The 17,534-nt window shown below is 38.4% G+C and overlaps 1 protein-coding gene across 3 annotated transcripts in view; it reads left to right on the top strand.

The window, feature by feature from the left end:
* The first annotated feature begins 7,561 nt into the window (after positions 1-7,561).
* LOC143020904 (cilia- and flagella-associated protein 418-like) overlaps positions 7,562-17,534 on the top strand; it is a 61,231-nt gene continuing 51,258 nt past the window's right edge. For all 3 annotated transcript variants that reach the window (XR_012965955.1, XR_012965954.1, XM_076177807.1), the window contains exon 1: positions 7,562-7,669. The gene's annotated coding sequence lies outside the window, so the exon portion shown is untranslated. The remainder of the gene's footprint in view (positions 7,670-17,534) is intronic.

Raw genomic sequence — 17,534 nt, 5'->3', positions numbered from 1 at the left:
CTGTATACGTTAGATACTCTTCATATGATACACACATTTCAGAATGTTTCATATAATTTGTATAATTCAACATGCTTGAATATTCCAAATTTCATTCACATACTGGTTACCAACTATAGATATTTTTGAAAATGGTTGTATGATTCCTGGGTTTTACTGTGGTCACACCCTTATTAGTGAGAAATGGTCTTTTGGTATGTGTATATAGATATTGTTGTGGAACAAACAATGAGTACTTGCAAGTGATGGTCCACCAAACTGGATGTCAGAGGGAATCTCCTCCCTGCTGCCTGTCTTCAAATCCTGTTACAACCTTTGCCTCCATCTAGAGATCCCTGAGGGTTTGATGCTCAGGTCTCTAGATTAACCCCAAGATATCTTTATCAGCTTTGACTGTACTTCCTCCACCTTTTCACATACATAGTCAGCAAGTGGCAATTGCTTCCTTCTTACAACTTCCATATGCTAATGATGTATGAACAGTCCCACACGGATGCAATCTAGGAGAGTCCAATACTTTTTCACAGTGAGATGTATGGCAAAGCCTGAGGACCATTGCCAACCAAGGCAGCAACTATTATTATTATCATTTGCATTGGGTTAGAAGAATAACAACTTTACTCACCGGAAATCAATATTGTAAACAAATTAAAACTCGTAACTCATCTCCAATTTCCCTCAACAATGTTACTTTTATTGTAGCGAGGGAGCTTCTCATAACTACATTTTCCTACTAGTGGCTAGAATAAATTAATAAGGTGATGTCATTCTTATGAGGTTGTAACAAGTTTTAAACCTGATCAGTTGTGAGGGAGTTTCCTTCAGAATAGTATTGTCTGGTGATAGCCAGAACAGAATTTTAGATGATGTTAGTGAGTGATCAATTACTTTCAGTTTGGCAAGAGTATATAAATATGAAACTTCAGCAGAGCTAATGAATTGAAGGACTTGAAAAGTGGGATTTCTGTGTAGCAAAGCTTAGGACCTTGAAATTTTTGTGTTTATATATGCCCAGAGAAACATTCTTGTTCAGATTGTAATTACAGGTATTTTGTATTTTGCAACATATAGTCCTTTGTTTTTGTGAAGTCAAATGTACCAGCTCCTTGAGGTTTATATATATAATTTAGGGATGATTCAAATCAGGCCATTTGATAAATGTATTTGACTTTTGGGGAAGAATTAAGTTACAAATGAGCATGTTTGTAATATGTATTTTTAATTTTTTCTTCATTGTATTTTTCCTCTTTTTATTTTCTATATATCTTTCTTGTTCATCTTTTTATTTCACATAATATGTGGGTAACAAATGCAATGTGAGGATTATTATAAATATAATTATTTTTGTTATTTCTTTATCTTTTTTAAAGATATATGCATTGTCTATCTTAAATTACTTCTTTTTATTCACTTGACTGAATCAAAGCAATAACTAGAGTAGGGGCTCAAATTTACTTTAGTTAATCTTTCACTCTACTGGAAGGTGTGAAAAGAGACATGGGTCTAGTTCTGAGTTTATTCCTGATCAGTTTTGCTTTGAGCTTCTTCGGAGGAATGAAGAAGCTCAAAGCAAAACCAGTCAGGAATAAACTTGGAACTAGACTCGTGTCTTCTTGCACCTTCCTCAATCTGTCACAATGTCTCGACGTTTTACTTTCTCTTCCACATTCCATGTACAGTATTTACGTTCTCACGTCCCCTCTGGCTGTTTGCATTACATGAATATATCTAATGATAAAAGAGGCCAGGTGATAGTGGTTAGGAACAAATGGTCTTTAGAAAATATGATATTGAATCTCTAGTTACATTTCTCTTTTCTAGAGCTCTTGTGGAATCAACAAGGCATGTAAGTTTATCATTGGTCTTGAATGTGCTTGCCATATATGAAGATTCCAACCAGGCTGTAGGACTTTGAGGTAGAGGGCCATTCTGAGTACTTACATTTATCTGGGCTTTGAATTCCAGTATTACCTAGTTTTGTCCAAGGCTTAAACATAATATTTTCATAATTTCTTGAGTTCAATTAGTCATAGATTGAGAAAGCTGATATTTCTCAGTCTTGACTGCTTAATTTGCTTTGTATGAAGAAAACAAATACTGGGACTAAAGATGGGCACCTGCTTGTGGTCTTGCAAGATAGAGAGAATTTCTCCTCTGTTTATCTTCAAATCCCCTCAACACACATCCATCCAGAGGTGCAAGGCTGGCACTTAAACCTCCAGACTGACCCCAAGATCTCTTCCTATTATTAACTTTGACTATCTTTCCTCCGTTTTTTCATGTAAGGAGAGCTGACAACCAGTAATTGCCCACTACTTGACCTGCTAGCAGGTTGCATAAAAACGAACCCACACTAATACAACACAAACAACAGTCCAGCGTTTCTTCACAGATAGATTAATGGCCTGGCCTGAGGGTTGCTTTCTACTGTGGGACTGGGTTTCCAGTCAATGAAACGCAGGGCAACAGTTAATAAAACAAACTTTTTTCATTTAACATTATCTTGAATTTTCTCCACCTGCTTGATAAGCTATAATTCTTTGCTTCCTTTTAACAAAAAGATCAAAGTACAATGGAAGTACTGTATGCCCATTAGACATATAGCATGTGGTTTGCACATATGCTAGTTTAAGCTCACACACAAGCAAATCTTGAGTTTGCAGTCAATATATTTCATTTTTTCTTTAATTTTTTTTTTATCTCTACCTTGTTCCTCTCTCCTGTATAAACTTTCCTCAAATTTATGTAACTCTTATAGGGTTCTTGGGACCAGTAGCTTTGTTGCACTTGTTGATTTATGATATTTGCAATCAATGATGCACTGAATCTTAAGCTTTGGATTTGAGTCTGTTGGCTTCATGACTGGTATGTCATTTCTCATTAAAATATTCATTATCTGTCTGTCTTTTTTAACCTTTCCTCCGCTCTATAACTCGAACCATGCAGTATTGTAATTCTGTATGGTAGCAGAGAATATTTTGTAGAATTGTGTGTTAGCATTTAACCAATGCTTCAAATGAACTTGGGTCACTATTGGCTCTCCTACTGTACTTCTGTCTATCTATCTATCTATCTTCCTATTTAATTCACGTTAAATTCTTTGCAAGCCGATATTACTACCCACCGAGAAAGTACATCAGAAATTGAATTGGACAGGGAAGGTAAATAGAAGATGACGAAATGTGACCGCACACTTTGCTACTTCGTTTGAGTAGAAATGACTTCGGTAACAATATTCTAGACTTCCTTAAGAACATTCTCAACAATGTGTCCAACATTCGTACTTCTCTCATTCAGCTTCTCACTACATGAAGCAAGAGTACTTTGACATTTGAAAAAATTAAAAACAAAAGATCGTTACAGAAGTCGTTTCTATTTAAAGTAGCAGAAGTACCATCCTAGCGAGAAATGCTTGGCGTGCCGCCACATTAACAAAACGTATGTGTTACTGGCTTGACGCTGCGTGATTGTAGGTGCTGAAGACAAAGGCGAATAGAAGTTTTCAGATATGACGTGGAAGAGGAGACAGTCGTGCGACTAAGGAAAAGTAAGGAGGGGCCTTTCCACTACAGACTCCAGGTATCTGACTAAATAATCGAGATGAAAAAGGTTCAATTGACTTCGCTTGTAGAGTAATTTAACACCAATACTGCTTAGGAACTACCAAGAATAATTTATATTTTTATCTGAGAAGGCTGCACGATTTTTACTCACCCGATGTCGCATGCAGAAAGTTCGCGCGTACAACAGACGATTCTTCATGAAATTGCCCATTCACGATGTAATTTTCTAGTGTAGGTGACATCTTGGCTTGCTGACTACTTAGACGATGTTGTGCAGGGTATACAAACCTGTGAACATTTCACATTTATTTATTTGTCTGTAGAGATATGGTAGCAATAATCCAAAACCCTGCATTCGCTCTCCCGCGTTCATTGACCCACCATGTCCATATTTCTATTTAAATTACAAGCAGCGGCTTCGCCGCACCTGGCTACGCCGGGTTGCTTGGCCTGCGGTGCTTGCTCGCTTCGCTCGCATGTTTGACTAACATGTTTGACGACCATTCACACGGTCAAACGTCAATTCAAACACGTTTGTTGAACGTCTTTGACAAACCGTTCGACTAAACGTGTTTAAACGTATCGATGTGAAATGTTTGTGTACAAATCGACATGTCCAAGAACCATTCACACGCTCAAACTGTTTGTCAAACACGTTCGACAAACACGTTCAACAAACGTGTTGGAAATGACGTTTGACCGTGTGAATGCTTGTCAAACGTCTTTGAAGTGACGTTTGACCGTGAGAATGGTTGTCAAACGTGTTTGAAATGATGTTTGACTTTGACAAACGGTTTGTCAAACATGTTTGATGTGATGTTTGACCGTGGGATTGGTTGCAAAACATGTTTGTTAAACGTCTTTGAAGTGATATTTGACCGTGGGAATGTTTGACAAACGGTTTATCAAACATGTTTGATGCGATCTTTGACCATGGGAATGTTTGACAAACCATTTGTCAAACGTGTTTAAGTGATGAGAATATTTGACAAACTGAAGTGACGTTTGACCGTATGAATGGTTGTCAAACGGTTTATCAAACGTGTTTGAAGTGATGCTTGACCGTGTGAATGGTTGTCAAACATGTTTAAAGTGATGTTTAACCGTGGAAATGTTTGACAAACCGTTTGTCAAACATGTTTCTCAAACTTGTTTGAAGTGATGTTTGACCGTAGGAATGTTTGACATATAAACGTGTCGACTAAACGTGTCGACGTGAAATGTTTGTCGAAGGGATGTTAGAAAAATGCCTTAACGACTGATGAGATTTTTTCGGGAAAATAGACGGAAACGTTTTATAGAAATATATATTTTTTTTTCAGGAAAATATACGGAAACGTTTTATATATTTTTTTATGTTGATTTTTCACACGTGCAACATTTTCCAATCTCCCTTTAAATTATTTTTCCGTGTGTTTAACACTAAAAAGTGGGGCAATACAATAATTAAATGGTGAAATGCTAAATTTCATTACGCATCTCTTCGCAATACCGTATACCACAGAATCATATATTGCCGATTGACAAGTCTTATTTCATGTTCTGTCAAGCTTGATGTACAATTAGCTCCCTTTGGACGCTTCTAATTCGTCTTTGTTTTACATTTTTCCATGAATAGTGGTGGCATCATCTATGACGATCCTTATTGAAAATAATGTTCTTGAAATATCTTAAGGTAAAATAAATAAATAGAATCCGTACGTGCAAGAAATGCAAAAATATATATATATATTTCTTTACAAATTTAGTAATTGTTTAAGACACTATATAGAGAAAACCTAACAGTAAAATATATACTGTACTTTAAAATGTAATCTGGGGGACTTTTATATGCATTTATGGACTCCATCGTTATTGGGTACCAAACAAGTTGTATAGATATGTTTAATACAGTTCTTAATCATATATAATGGAACGTCCATGCTATCGAGAGATCGTTTCGGAAGTAAAGCAAGAGCCTGAAGAGCGTATTTTTCGCTCCTCCCACCTCCCCAGTTGGACATGGTCCTGTTCTTGCCTGGTAGAACCACAGTGAATATATGGTACCCCAGTCAGATGTTACCACTAAATGTAGATGAATGGAGTGACTGGTTAATGTACCATCGAATAGAGGAGCGGGAATATGTATATTGTCTAAATGCAGTGTAAGTAGTGTTTTAGACATGGAATCATGAATGGTCTAAAATAATGATAATCGAATCGTGCATTGTTGACACTGGACTGTGGAGGTATTGAAGAAACATGATCCGGTGGATGTACAGGTTCTGGTCTTCGGCAAATAGTTTACGAGTATGAACATAAGAACCCAATAACCCTGGGGTACGCCTCGTTAGAGTCCTCGTAGGACCTGCCCATTTTTAACATTCACGATTCAGCCATTCAACGGCATATCACAAAGCTTTATCAATAAAAAAAAACATTGTAAACACAAGTACAACCTGGTTAGAACAATATTTTAGTTGTCAGAATAATTTAATTCGATAATATGTAATAAACTATTATATTCATTATATCAATCGTATCCTTGAACAAAAGGTCCGAGAAGTGACGTCACAATCCCTAAACCAATGAAAATAGAGTACTGTTACCCAATCAGATTTGTTACGAAATTCACTTTGCATCAAATGCAAACATGCAGATTTGTGCGAAATGAAATAGTTACAAAATGTTAAGCTGTTTCAGCAGGTTTACAAAGTAGAAATATCCACGTGATCGAGCTTTTGCCCCCAATTTTGGGTAAAATCAGCTTGTTTCATTATCAACTTAATATTTTAGTTGAAAGGTTTGGCAGAGCTATAATAATAATAATAATAATAATAATAATAATAATTAATAATATTAATAATTAATAATAAATTCATTTGGAAAAGAATCAATATACACGAAGTGCAGATAATGACAAGAACACATAGTTCGAAACAATAATTGCAAATTGCCGAGGATAATAAAAAAAAACATGTACGCTTATTTCCATTGTGGTCCTCATTAGATTGTTTTTCCACACAAAGTTACACAGACAACATAAGTAGGGGGTTAAGGGGACCAGAGACATTCATGAGTAATACCAGTCAGTACACATATGACTAGTAGGAATATAAACGTCATATAGTGTGAGTTCAACGTCCTGGCCTGACTTACCCTCTAAGTCTATGACGTAGAATGACTACTTGTCGTGATCGCACTTCGAGCAAAACTACTCACTTGGGCTGAGTAGAGGGGGCGATATACCATTATAGAACAGGTGTACAGTGTGGCTGGTTTGTGATCCTCTTCCATGCGAACAATTAATAATTTTTCAGATCCTCCTGATAAAGTAATAGTGGGCTTCGCCACTTAGATAATGTGCATCAACAATCGCTGAATCTTTTTTTTTTCTTTTTTCAATAACGCAAATGTTGCCTTAGCTGGTTCCCTTAGTACTCAGTCTTTGAATTTTGAAACAAAAATTAGTTCTGATAAAGGTTTATGCATACACAGTAAATTTAGATGCAAATGTATTGTCGTTCATATCATCATTGTCATAATCATTCATAATGATATAGCCTTCCAAAGCTACAATGTACAAATGAACCACGAAAACATAATGAAAAGTGGGACCGTACGAACAGAAATAACTTAATCCAGAAGACAAGTAAAAACACATCGACTTGTATATGTATATAATTGTAATGACTAATTGTTTATATAAGCTGAACTGTTTACTTACTGAAATGATATCCTCTGACTTTGTATTTGTTTATAAACAAACACCATGGCAACAGGATGGGCAGATTGTGTACGAACACAGAAGAGTTTTAACTTAGTAAATACAGATAAATTATTAAATATTTGTATAAATCTTGAAATTATATTAGTCTAACAGCATATATTTTATCTAAATTGAAATATTAAACCCGCGAATTTAATTTCTAATAACAAAGAATGAATGTATACAAATACTTTATGTTCTTATAAGGTAGTAAGAAAATCGTAATCTACTGTTAAAACAATACTGGATTCCCAAAGATTATATTCTTGAATTCCTGTGACAGATGTGAACTTATCTTCTGAGTCAAAATACGAAAACTCAGTGTTGACTTTCTTTGAATGTAAACACAGAAATTCAGGTATGTATGATCCATCGAATTATTTTCCTTTTCACTCTAAATGTCTTGGTATATATATATAATTCAGATAAAATATTAATATACCATTTACTTTACTTATGTTATTATGCAGTGGAAAGTTCTGTAATGTAATATTTACTTAATTTTATTCATATTACTAGCTAGGATATAATGTGATGCTCAAGTACTCCTGAGTGGTAATGACAGTGCAGTAATGAATTAGATCCATATCCAATAACCTTTTATCGTAGTTCAAAAGTTTTGTCTCGCATGGATGATCATGGTGTTGCATAACTCTTATCTAAGTTGTTTCTCTGTAAATATACAATTCTCCCATGTAGTAAGCGCTGAAACTATCAGTTGTTTTAAGAAACGATTAGACAACTTTATGGATGGTGATGACAGGTGGTGATGGATACGGAGCTGCCTTATGGTCTCTTGCAGTCTCCTTCATTCTTATGTACTTATGTTCTATCTTCTCCCCTTAGAATTTCATCCATCTTTTTCATATAATTTTCTCGTGCACTTTTTCAACAGTGAATGACATGAGTCAATTATTGAGCCAATCTTCTCTTGATGTTCTCATAAATCAGAAATAGCTCTTCTCCACTTATTTAGTATTGTCCCCTGAGCCACAAGACTTTGATTACCGTATATCTTATAATGAAGTCATCAACTGCTCAACACATCCTGACATCTTGCTGGGCCTTGTAGATTTATGGGTATCTAGACTTTTTATTGGATTCATCTGTCCTTGTAAATTAAATTCAACTACTAGTACTTGGATTCCTTTCTTTCTCTTTTGTCTCAAATTCTTTGTGCTCCTCTTTTTCAAACACCATTTGTAGATTTTCTCTTAATACTTCACACATGCGCTGAATGGCCTACCGACACTGGCGCTTGGTCCTCAAGCTAAAAATTTCATAAATCAATCATAATCAATACTTTACACATATCTCTTTCCTTTTCTGCTGTTCATGCTTCCGCTTTCAAACTTACTATGTTGTTCCGTCCTCCATTTGTTTATAGTTTCCTTTTTGTAGTAACCAGCAATGAGCTTTAGTGAAACACAGTCCCAAGAAACACAAGTTGGATAAAATCGTATCTCCACCGCTCATCTCCAAATCTCATCATTATCCTCGGCTCTATCTAGAAATGCTACCATGAAAAGCTGGTGCTCAATCTCCAGGTTCGATCTAGACTCTGAATCCGCTTTAGATACCTTTCCTTAATGTTCTTGTATGACAGTGTTTCCCAACCTTTTTTTCAGCCAACCCCAGTAATGTCCTCATGATATGACTCCGACCCCACTAATCTAGTTGTATGTGTTAATATATATGACTAGTTATTGACTGTAAAAAGTAGGGGACAGATATAGTAAATATATGTGTAAAAAGGTAATGTAAGGTTATAAAAGACAAAGTTAACATAATTTAATTTTATTATAGCAATAATTGAATTCATATCATTCTGCAACAACAAAAAAATAGCATACAAGATGTCTTGGTAACCCCAGGGTTGGGAAACAGTGTTATATGAGAATTGACAACTTATGCTGGTTTCCAGTCAGTAAAACTTGAGGGAACATCTATGATTCATCACTCCCTTCATATATACAAAGGATTACTCAATCAGGATTGATTGATTGATGTATGGAAGGGATATGTTTCACATAATGTGAATTTTTATGAAATTGGAATTAGCACATTTTTATATTTTATATATTTCAATGTACATAATTCATATTTTCATATAATACAATAAAGAAAGTTGATGTCTTCAACTGAACAAGATTGTTTTGAGTTGACTACAACACATTAGATGCAGAATTGTATCAATTTGAACTATCCCTGGAATAGGAAGGGAGGGGGGATTATTAAAGGGTAGTAGAAACTTAAGTGGTTTTATCTCTTAATCTGGCTAGGTCAGCTTGAAAAAAGTCTAGTTTAATTAACTGGAAAATCCAGTCTTACAGTGGCTGCCAGTGGTCCTTGGACCATTCCAGAAATCACTCTAGAAAGAAATTTTGGGCTGTTGTCTGTCGTGTATTGGGACTGCTGAACGGTTGTATGTCACCAGCTGAACGCGGAAGGGCCAGTTGCCAGTTGTCAGCGCACCATGTGTGAGAAGGTGTAAGAAGTACAGTTGAGATTGATAGAAAAAGATCTTGGACCCAATTGAGGGACTGTCATTTCCTTAGAGTTGCACCTCCAGATAGAGGATGACAGGTTTTGAAAATGGGCAGTTTCACAGCTCGTCTTGCAGGAACACTACTTGCAGGCACCTGTCATTGGTCCCACATCATTCAAATCCGTAGTAAATACCAGGTTCAGCCCGGAAAGATCCTCCTTTCTTCTTAATCTTCCTGCTGTGCTCATGTGTTGTATAAAAATAGTGTTTATGTATGAGGTCCAGAGTTTACTGCCCTAAGCTTCTTCACTTGTCCCTGGAATCAGTCCCTCTTTGGCAACTTCTTGCAATTGGAATCAACTTGTCATAATTTATTTCTTTTGCTAATAATTCTTTCTAATGTTTCTAAACATTCACTCATTCAACATTCATATTTATCCCTTTCCATTGCCTTTGTCCATGGTGGTATGTACTGTATATCACCATGACAGTTTGATTTCCCCTTTAGCCTTCTTTTACCATATTTTCTTCAAATTCCACCTTTTTAGTTTTTAATCCTTTCTTGTCATCAGGGAGCATTTCCTCATCAATCCTGAATTCCACCTGGCCTCTGGAGATATACTGTCTTTTGTTTTTTAATTTCCCTCTTATCTCTCTTTACAACTTTTCCTTCTTACACACAAAGAAGTCACTTCTCTAATATGTCCATCAAGAAAAAGAATGATATAGATTCAGTGTCATACATGTAAATCCTGGATCCATCAATCATGCACTACATTCACTAACCAGTACACAGGAAATTAAACCTACAGCCAAACCACCCTCCCACACACACAAACACTCCAACACAAAACAAGTACTGTACACTAAACATTGTAGAAGTAAACATAAACAGCATTTCAAACAAACACATGCAGCTGCAACATTTCCTACATAAACACACCAGATGCATCCAACATGTAAAGACAATTTAACTATTATTGCCTAGATTCATAGACTACACCACATAAGGCCACAAATTAATTCTCAATGACCAACATTCCTAGGTCGTCCTCCTCTTTGTGTCTTGCAATTGATTCACTTTACACAGAATAAATCATTGATGGTTTAGGTAATTTTGCCCTTTGTAATTTATTCGTTTCTTTTTTTCTTTTCTTTTTTTTATCTATTCATTTATATTTTATTTATCTATTTTTTTATGGCATTGAAGTTCATTTTAAACACATACCAACTTTTTCTCTTCTCTCATCCTGTGTGCACAATCCCAATTTATTTAGTCTTTCCTCATATGTTTTGTCCACCAGGCTGGGGATTATTTTTTGTTTCTGCTGTTTGAACTTTTTGTTATTGTATCTTTCTCTGTGTGTGGAGATCACACCAATCAATCAATTAATCTGTTGCCCCTGATCTCTCTTTCGGAAGACCCAGAGCCACCAGGAAATTGATGCCACTAGTGCTTATTCCAATTTGTCAATAGCATATATGTCTCCCATTGATCAAATAATATACATTAAAACATTTCAGTTGTTAGCATTAAGATCTGCTGTGTGTATATTTATCAAATGGAATTATACAGGAAAGGATATATGCTTGTGGAGTTCTCTTTTTTATTCTCTAATAATCTTATTCTCTAATAATCATATGAAGGTTTAAATTTGTATGTGGTTCCATCTTGGACTATATTATCTTGAAGGGTTTTCCATGAAACATCGGTGAAGGAAACTATTTCTTCACATCCTTGAGACATCTAGATTTTTTAGTTTGTCCCCTTGACTTACCATCCCAAACCAAGATATCTCTGCCTCTCTCTCTGTCTCTCTCTCTCTCTCTCTCTCTCTCTCTCTCTCTCTCTCTCTCTCTCTCTCTCTCTCTCTCTCTCTCTCTCTCTCTCTCTCTCTCTCTCTCTCTCTCTCTCTCTCTCTCTCTCTCTCTCTCTCTCTCTCTCTTATCTCTTTCTCTCATCTCTCTTTCTATCTCTATCTCTCGTTTTCTCTCTCTCTCTCTCTCTCTCTCTCTCTCTCTCTCTCTCTCTCTCTCTCTCTCTCTCTCTCTCTCTTTCTATTTCTATCTCTCGTTTTCTCTTTCTCTCTTTCTTTTGAGTATTCTGTCACACCTATCTCCTTTCTGTTTTCAGCCTTCCTCTCCTCCCTCCCTCCCTCTCTCCGTTTTCTTTTAAATGATCGCACCTCATTACTGCCCAGTTCTTGTCAGTATGCACCGCACAGACAGTTCAACGCCTTTGCTTTTATTGTAAAGTTGATCCCAGCTCACGTCTGTACATCGGCGTGGGTTGCATTGTACTCCACAATGACTCACATTGTCTAAGTATTTTTGCTTTATTTTTGCCACACTCATTCCTTGTGATGACCTCGCTGACTGACCTTTTCACAGTGCTAAATAAAATCAACTCACGGGTGATTTTTATTCACCACGAGCTTCGCTCTGGGTCTCGGTCGATTCGTTGTAGGTTCAGAGCGGTGGACCCTGCCAGCTGAAGAATGAAAACACCGCGCCACATCGAAAGCTCACTCTGCATTGATTGTCACTTGTGCGTGCGTGCGTTCGTGTGCGCTTTCCTTCAACACACACCTATGCTCTGCTCCCTCCCCTTCCTCGCCTCCTCCTCCCCCCTTCCCCCCTCCCTTTCCCCCCCCCACCACGCCTTCGCTATCTCGCACGCCGCCTTCTGGTTCCCCTCCCCTCCTTCTCCTCTGCCTCCTCCTCCTCCTCTTCCTCCTCCTCTTCCTCCTTCTCCTCCGCCTCCTCCTCCTCCTTCTCCTCCAATTCCTCCTCCTTTTCCTCCGCCGCCTCCTCTTCTTCTTTCTCCTGCTCCTCCTCCTCCTCCTCCTCCTCCTCTTTCTCCTTCTCCTCCTCCCGTTCCTCTTCCTCCTTCCCCTCCTTTCCTCCTCCTCCTCCTCCTCGTCCTCCTACTCTTCTTCCTCGTCCTCCTGTTGCTCCTTCTCCCCCTTCTCCTTCTCCCCCTTCTCCTTCTCTTCCTCCTTCTTCTCCCGCTTCTTTTCCTCCTTCCCATTCCACTTCCTCCTCCTCCTCGTCCTCCTTCTCCTCCTCCCACTCCCCCCTTTTTCTACTCCTGCCCTCCTCCTTTTCTTCTTCACTATTGTCCTCCTATTCCTCCTCTTCCTACTCCTCCCCCTCCCCTCTTCTTTCTACTCCTCCCCTCCTCTTTCTACTCCTCCCCTCCTCCTTTTCTTCCCCACTATCGTCCTCCTATTCCTCTTCCTCCTCCTCCTTCTCATCCTCTTCCTCCCCTCCCCTCCTCTTTCTACTCCTCCTCTCCTCTTCTTCCCTACTACCGTCCTCCTCCTCCTCCTCCTCTTCCTACTCTTACTTTTCCTCCTCTTCTTCCTCTTTCTCTTCCTCCCCTTCCTCTTTCTACTCCTCCCCCTCTTCCTTTTCCCCCTTCACTAAAGTTCTCCTCCTTTTCCTCCTCCTCCTCCTCCTCATCTTCCACCATCTCCATCTCCTCCTCCTCATCCATCTTTCCCATTGCCTTTCTGCCTCCTCCTCCTCTTTTTCTTCTTCCTCCTTTTCCCCCTCCTCCTCCTTTTCCACCTCCTCCTCCTCCTCCTCCTTTTCCTCCCCCTCCTTTTCCTCCTCCTCCTCCTCTTCCTCTTCCTTTACCTTCACCGCGTTCTCTCCCTTCGCGCCACACTTGTTTTAAGAGTTGGTCTTCTCCCTTCCACGTGGCGGCTGACTATTTCATCCATGTAACCCTTTCACTGCAGGGAGAAACTTTTAAGTCTTATGTTGGCTGCGTCAGGCGATTTTATTCAGGCGAGGGAGAATTGTCTTGGTTTTCGTGAATCCTGGTGCAATGCTGTAGTGATTATACTTCACTCACTAGAAATGTGGCCAGAAGGACCCTAGTGGTAATGGACCAGACGTGGAGTACAGTGAGGTTTCTTCTTGATGTTCTTATAGAAAAGACCCTGTCAAGATTCGGACGAAAACCAGCCAAGAGAACAGGCAGGCTTACGAAGTGGAATCTTTATAGACAAACTGAGGCCCTGTCAGTTAGTCACATTTTATTTATTCACATGATCATTTAGCCTTCCATTTTGACCACCCCGGTCATTTAGTCACCTGTTAATTACCCACCGTGGTCATTCAGTCACCCGCTAAAATGTCACTAGTGTCGATGAGATTTAGTTAAAATTACATTGTATTATGTGATGCATAACAAGACTACAGACATATCCACTAGTCGAGGAAACGACAAAATATAGTAAAACTTTATGTTTTGTTTTGTTTTGAGCAGTAGAACTACTTAGACCAAATAGTACAAATGACTTTAATGTAATGAATATTAGATAAAAATATGTATCACAAACGGTTGGGGGAATATTTGGTAAATATAGGAACATCATAAGAGGCTTTCTATAAATCTAAAGCGCAAAGTTTGTAATCTGTGTGTAATGAGAGTGGAGAGATGAACGGTAAGAGTAAAGAGAGAAGACAGGAAGAGGGTAAGATGGAGGAAGAGAGTTGACTGGAGTTAGACATATTGTGGAGGAGATAAAGGACCGTAAACGGAACTGAACAAGGAAGATAGCCAGAAAAGAGAGTAGCAGATGGAGAAAAAGTTTTACTGACTGGACGCAGAGATAGAGAAGTTTGCAGGAGTGATGTGGCAGATACTTTGATCGACAGTGGATTTTGAATAATGGATTGATAGATTGATCCATAACACCAGAAAGTTGTTGTTCGCCCTGTCGTCAGATGATTTTTATTCAGGAGGAGAGTGCCCCCCCTTCCCCCTCTCTCCCTCCCTCACTCCCGAGTAATAGAACCAGGCTCTTCAGTCACCCTTGTGTGCCTAGGTACACACTACCTCCCCTACCTTCTCCCTTCGCTCTCTGATATACGCGCGCGTGTACACACACATACGCACACACACACACACACACACACACACACACACACACACACACACACACACACACACACAGAGATGACTTATTAAAGTAGGATAAAAAAACAGAGGACACGAAAAGAAAATTGAAAAGGATAGTTACAGAAGAGATCTGAAAAAGAATAGCTTCTCACACAGAGTGATAGATATCTGGAACAAACTGAATGAAGAAACAGTGAGTGTAAAAACTATACAAGAATTTAAGGTCAAACTGGATGCTGAAAGATACAAAAGCGGTCATCACGAGCATAGCTCTCTTCCCGTAAAATACAACTAGGCAAATACACACACACACACACACACACACACACACACACACACACACACACACACACACACACACATGTTTGTGTGTCTACTGGCATGGTAAATGTACATAATCCAGCTCGAAGGAGACCTCGGCCTTCGAGGACGAGAGGCCAGAGCTCTCCCATCGAGGATGTTCTACCACGTCGCACTCGAGATCAGACCTCGAGGCCGAGTTTCAGGTGCCACTCGAGGGCAGAGTGGGTCTGTCCTTAAGGGTGACTTGAAAGCTCACAAGATATAAGCTCATAAGACAAAAACTCACAAGACAAAAACTATTTTTTTTTATATTGTGCGTATATTTAGTTCGGCTATTTATTTTCTATATTTTATACAAACATAGACGTCTCACACTGGGCATATTGCATGGTTTAATAGTAATATATTCACATAATAGTCCAACATACATAAGCCCATGCTTATTCAAATTATTATGAATTATATTTAATATGACTTGATTCAATATTCCCGCCTTGCATAGAATTGACATGTTACATGTGACATACGCAAAAACACTACTAAATATGTTCTGATATTTTATTTATGTTGAATAAACTTTGGCTTGAGATATCTGTTTGATAGGCTCTTAAAACTGACACTATTCTTAGAAATTAAATGGATATAAAATGCGTGAATGAGGAAATTAATGAAATCTTACGAAAAGAGAGATTTTTCTTTTGAAGTTGCTCTTTGTTGCGTGTTTATTTGCGTACACTACAAACACTTTGAGCTTTTGTATCTTTTCTCATTAAAGGTGTAAGTTTTTGTTGTGTGAGTTTTTGTCTTGTGAGCTTTTGTTTTGGAATCGTCTTCAAATTCTCCTGAATAAAAAAAAATGGCATACGCGACTCGAGTGAGTTCGTTTAAGTAGAAACGACTTCGGTTATAAAATTTTCATTTTCGAATCTCCAAATGTCAAATGGCCTTTGAGTCATATGTTGAGGAGCTGAATGACAAACTAAGAGAAGTTAAACCTAGACTAATATTAGACACATTGTTGAATTGTAGACTTAGGGAAATCTAGAATACTGTAAACGAAGTTGTCTTCCAGCTTTTCAGAAAAAAAATCAACACTTGACGAGAATTTGTTTATGTGTGCGTTGTATACATCACAATCGCTTGACGTTTGCCAAAGTCTGTGATACTCTTCAGTGAGTTATTGGTGAAACACTGTTTTCTGTGGTGTTGTTTTGTGGTGTAATTATGAACGCATTGTTGTCAATGGCGAGGTTTGATTTGTTGCAAACTCTGTGTTCTCATTGGCTGAGAGTTGTTAAGCTTTAAAAAGGATGTAGACAATACATGTCTGGGACAGTAATGGCCTCTGATAGACATAATAAAAAACGGACATAATAGAAAAAAAGTGTTAATGTTTGTTCGGTTTATAGATATGATTTCGCTTTTGATAAGCGTCTTTGTACTCAGTTCTCGATTTTTTTTTATCTCCTTAGAATCAGGTCAGGTCAGGCCACGGTATGTTTTTTTTAGTAGCCAGGTTTAAGCCGCGGTCTCTTTGCAAGGTCAGGTCAGTGTCTATATACTGCAAGGTCAGATGGCGATGATTTTAAGGCCAGATCACACCATAAAAAACATAGAAAATGGAGGAGACTGCAAGAGACCATAAGGCCTGGGCTAGGGACTTCTATGTCCCTTACTACCTGCCATCCCTATCCATAAAGTTATCTAAGCTTCCCTTGCAACAACCGATATTTTCAGCACTCACAATTTTTTTTTTTTTTTTTTTTTTTTTTTTTTTATTCAATTCGTTAACCTTCAAGCAGACAGAGGGGACGAGTTGGATCATCTGTTTATTTATCTTATTTATTTATCTTATTTATTTATTTATTTTCAATCTGGCCAACCCCTTCCGTGCAGAGTGGCACCTTTTCCTTCCTTCAGGCTGCCGCCAGGTGATTTCATTCATCCTTGGGGGGATTTCACTATTCCTGATTCGCCTGTGATCATGTACTACCTCCCCTGGGGGACACGGGTGTGGTTGCCTTTAATCATTTAATTAAAATGTGTAGGAACTATGCTCGCCGGGTCCCGTCTTTTTCTCTATTGAACAAAGCTTTAAATTCGTTTCACGTGTGTGTGTGTGTGTCTGTGTGTGTGTGATTCACCTTGGTCTTTCACCTTGGTCTTTGGATCACGTGTTGGACTCGTGATCGACAGCTATTTCCCTCCCGGGAGAGAGCTCAGAGCTCGTATGTTCGATCTATGGATAATGCTATGACCTTACACGCACACACACACCCAACTCCCCGGCCACGAGAGTTGGAGTAACGACTCGAAGCGCAGCGATACTGAAATAATTTCAGCCCTGGGCAGGATTCGAACCAGGTACCGCCGATACCTCCGTACTGACAGTCTAAGACTCTACCAACCGAGCCGTGTGTGTGTGTGTGTGTGAGAGAGAGAGAGAGAATTATGTATGCATATATATGTTTGCATGTATTTGAGTGTGTTGACAAATGTGTTAGCTCACGTGCTGGA

This window comes from Oratosquilla oratoria, chromosome 41 (genome assembly GCF_046742065.1).
Source record: "Oratosquilla oratoria isolate Oo_2021 chromosome 41, ASM4674206v1, whole genome shotgun sequence".
Lineage (NCBI taxonomy): Eukaryota > Metazoa > Arthropoda > Malacostraca > Stomatopoda > Squillidae > Oratosquilla > Oratosquilla oratoria.
Note: the sequence above shows the minus strand (reverse complement) of the source record. Positions and strands in the feature narration are given on the sequence as shown.